The sequence below is a fragment of the Mirounga leonina genome, unplaced genomic scaffold, assembly GCF_011800145.1.
Source record: "Mirounga leonina isolate KUSES-001 unplaced genomic scaffold, KU_Mleo_1.0 Mir_174, whole genome shotgun sequence".
Taxonomy (NCBI): domain Eukaryota; kingdom Metazoa; phylum Chordata; class Mammalia; order Carnivora; family Phocidae; genus Mirounga; species Mirounga leonina.
Genome location: NW_023270451.1, coordinates 18,377,811 through 18,380,612, shown reverse-complemented (window position 1 = coordinate 18,380,612; position 2,802 = coordinate 18,377,811). Strand labels below are relative to the sequence as shown.

At 37.6% G+C, this 2,802-nt stretch overlaps 1 pseudogene; it reads right to left on the bottom strand.

The window, feature by feature from the left end:
• Positions 1–1,264: 1,264 nt before the first annotated feature.
• Positions 1,265–2,065, bottom strand: LOC118021273 (annotated as a pseudogene).
• Positions 2,066–2,802: the final 737 nt, after the last annotated feature.

Sequence of the window (2,802 nt, the reverse complement as noted above, 5' to 3'; positions counted from 1 at the left end):
TACTTTATTTTCTATTGAGAGGAATGTGTTCTCTAACTGTATGTTTCACGGTTCTATATAAACTTGTTAACTGTGTCATTCAGATCATCTATACTTTAAGAAATTATTTGTTTTCCTAACCTAAAGTTTGTTGAATCTTTCATTATGATGGTGAGTTTGTCCAGTTTTCCCTCTACTTCTGTCAATTTTTGCATTATGTATTTTGTGGCTATGTTGAACTGTATGTAAATTTAGAATATTTGTATCTTCTTCCTGAATTGCATCTTCTATCATTATACAGTATTCCTCTTTTCTCCTTTATCATTTCTTTTATTTTGTATTAATAAAACTGTATCAGTTAAAAAAACAATTAACATTTGCATGGTATATCTATTTCTGTTCTTTTTAAGTTTTCCTGTCCTTATTTTTTTGTGTATCTTGTCTTAACAGCATATAGCAGAATTTAAAATCTAACCATATTGTTCCTCTTTTAATTGACAAGTTCAGACCATGTATATTTATTGTGATTATTGATTTAGTTCTTCTATCTTAAATATGCTTTCTACTTGTCATTTTTCTCTATGCTTTTTTTCACCCTCTATTCTTGCCTTCTGAATTGAGTTCCTATTTGCTAATCCCTTTTTCTTTCTTTTTAAAAAATATATATTCAATTTTATTTCATGAGAAAAATTCATTTAAGCCACATGGTAGCCATAATTCCATGTCCTGAGCAGGCTTTGCCATTCTACTGCCCCCTTCAGACCAATATATGCTCATACACACTATGTTGAAGAAAGGACTTTGACATGTGAAACAAGAAGAATTGGATACTAACTACTCCATCATCCCCCTTCCTACAGCCAACCTACACATTGCTTCAACTGTTATCTGCACACAGACAAGTTCTCATGGAAGAGAACTGAACACCAAATAAAGTGACAATAAGACACCCAAGTGTGAAGGAACTCTTGGCAGATGTTGAGAAAGCAAGGATGAAAATGACACCATCTTCCAGCAGCTAAACGTGAAGCACAAACCCCCATCTAAGAGCCAAGACGTCACAGCCAATGTCCAGTTGCCAAGGACAGCAAAGCATACAGCAGAATCCAAGGAGAAGAGTTACATCACTCCATCCCACAGTTATAGGCAACCCACTCACATGTGTGTATTAAACAGGCTCTTTATCCAGGACAAGGGACATCCAGATGGAGAGGACCTTCAAGTTCTGGTAACACTTATGCTCTGAATTTGCCTGCCCAGGAATTTGACACCTGGTTGGACATGCTTAGTTCCATGTTCCAAGGTTATAGCTGGTGGAGGGAGATCTTATCCACATCCTTCTAGATGGATGGTCTGGAAGGTGCTTGGGGGCTCTGTGCTAGCCAGTTGACTTTTGGTGGTCCAGGAGCTCCCAGGCAATGGGCTCTCCACTAAGCCCCCCAGGGACTCCATCAGTCTAATAAAGACAAGAAAGCAGAGTCAGCACCATACCTAAGAGGTGGGGGTTCAACAATAGGCTTTGTGGTTGAAAAGATCCCACTCCTTTGTAGAGAAGTAGAGCTGCCTTCTACTTCTGGAAGTTCTCTGGATCCTCCAGGAGGAAGGGCCTGGAGTGGCCTGCTCACTGTAACAGTGGGCTGTGTTAGAATCAGGAGAAAAGTCAGCCAACCCCACATGACTCAGAGAACAAAACTGCAGCCTGCAGCGAAGCACAGAGCAAGACCACCTACACTGCTCACATATCAATCTGTTTTTCTTACTCAGTTTTTATTTTCTACCTGTTCAAAAGTTGTGTTCCTTATTTCTGTCATTTAGAAATTACCCAAGAAATTTTACCATACATATTTAATGACTTTACAAAGTGTAAATTCAGAATCTATATCTCACTTTTTACCATATGTATTTATCAATTAACAAATTCCAAATTTACTATCCATATCTCACTTTTTTAGCCTCCTTCTGTTTTTCTCCTCTTCCCCCTTTTCCTTACTCTTTGATTCTTCTTCTTTCTCCTCTATTACCTTTTTTCCTTGGAGGTTTCACTTTCTGGATTATCCAACAATGATTTAAAAAATACATTTGTCATCATTTAGACAGGTTCTATTTATAATGTAGCAGTGGACCCTGGAGAGAAATCAATCGTATAGTGGATATTTTCTGTCATTGACTTGATGGTAGACACTAAGAGTGGAATTTCTGGATCATTTCAGATTGAAAAAATTATGCCAGTTTTCTTCCATGGTGATTATACTTACTAGCTGACACTCTTCTCAAAAGCATATGAAAGTGTTCATTTTCTCAAAAATTTGTTAATGTATAATACCAAATGCTTCAATTTTTGTTAAACTTTAATTAGAGAAAACAATGTATTATTTCCTTGAAGGCAAGCTTCTTTTCTCATATATACTGGATTTTGGTTATTACTCTTCTATGAATTACTAGTTTGTGTCCTTTGCTTATTTTATAGGAGTGGAGTGTCCAAGGTCAAGTCAAATTGGACAACAGCTTTGGTGGGTGGGGAATTCTTTGGGAGAGGGAGGGGTTCAAGTTTCAGATGGGATGTTGGATGTTGGATTAGGTAATTTTTAATGTCTCTGCTAATTTTAAGAGTCCATGATTAATAGTGGACTGAAATGCCTGGAAACCTAGAGCTGCAGAAAATCTGCTGTGAGATGGATTTGTGTGCATTCTACCTAATCAGAGTAAATGAATCACTTCTCAGTTCTGTTTTGTGGAAGAGCTGGTCCTAAAGTTGGGAGGGACATGAGAAGGCATTGCCAGGGCAGGACTAATGATGGCTGTACTGATATGATGAGGAGGGCA